General features: G+C 33.8%; 1 pseudogene; it reads left to right on the top strand.

The window, feature by feature from the left end:
- Positions 1-418: 418 nt before the first annotated feature.
- LOC108314934 lies at positions 419-956 on the top strand (annotated as a pseudogene).
- The last annotated feature ends 261 nt before the right edge of the window (positions 957-1,217 follow it).

Raw genomic sequence — 1,217 nt, 5'->3', positions numbered from 1 at the left:
TTGAGACTTGTTTTGTATCTTTGTATCTGATATATACAAAGCCATATATAGTCTTTTCTGGAGCATATTCCATGTGCCTTTAAGTAGACTGTATATTTTTTATTGTTTGGAGTGTTCTACAGACATCTATAGGGCTATTAAGTCCATAGTTTTGTTAAAGTATTTTTTTATGAAATAGAGAAGCTCATAAACTTCCAAAAAATGATTCAAAAAGGAATAGAAAACCTGATTAGACCTACAACAGGTAAAGAGATATAGCTTGTAATCAACAAATTTCCCACATAGGAAAGTCCAGGACCTGATGGTTTTGTTGCTGAATTTTACCAAGCTTTAAAAAAGAATGCCAATGCCACAGACCCATGACCCAGAGCAGCTAGGAATTGGTGAATAGTGGCTCAAGTCTGCCATAAAATTGGCCTCCAATAAAACTGCATTGCAAAAAACGGGAAAGAAACAGAATGAAAAGAGTAAAAAAGTTGAGGAGGCAGAATCTGGAGAATCTGTGGTGGAAGAAGTACTAGATTGATGGGTAGTGAATGGAAAGTGGAATATTTCCTGAAGTCGAAGAGATTTACAGATGCTGACAATACTTAGGAACCTGAAGAAAATTTAGATTGTCCAGGGTTGATTGAAGCATTTAATTATCAAATAACTGGCAAAGAAAAAAGATAGTACAAAAAAAATATTTAACAGTGAATCTGACAATAGCAAATCAAAGAAGAAGAGATGCTGCTGACAAACCAAGAGGATTTGCTAGAGGCCTTGATCCTGAAAGAATAATTGGTGCCACAGACAGCAGTGGAGAATGGATGTTTCTCATGAAATGGAAAGATTAATATGAGGCAGACTTGCTGCTGGTGAAAGAGGCAAATAAGAAGTGTCCTCCTAAAATTTTAATTGATTTTTATGAAGAGAGACTAACTTGGCAATCTTGTCCAGAAGATGAAGCTCAGTAATTGTTTACTTAGTTTATATATATGATATATATGTTTTAGATATATATATGTAATTTGAGTCTTGGTTTTTCATTTACTAGTGTGACGAAATACCTACATCCTAATGAAAATCAGGTTTAATATATTCGTTTTGAAAGTAGTGTTGGAAGAGTTGATGGAGTCTTACTTTTGCATCCATAGCACTGGTTACTTTGAACAAATAAAAGCTTTTTCTAGTTGCTTCCTAAAAAAAATAAATAAATAAAGAATGCCAAATCTGTC

Source organism: Cebus imitator, unplaced genomic scaffold (assembly GCF_001604975.1).
Source record: "Cebus imitator isolate Cc_AM_T3 unplaced genomic scaffold, Cebus_imitator-1.0 Scaffold165, whole genome shotgun sequence".
Taxonomy (NCBI): Eukaryota; Metazoa; Chordata; class Mammalia; order Primates; family Cebidae; genus Cebus; species Cebus imitator.
The sequence above is the reverse complement of the archived record's forward strand: the minus strand, read 5'-3'. Positions and strand labels throughout refer to the sequence as shown.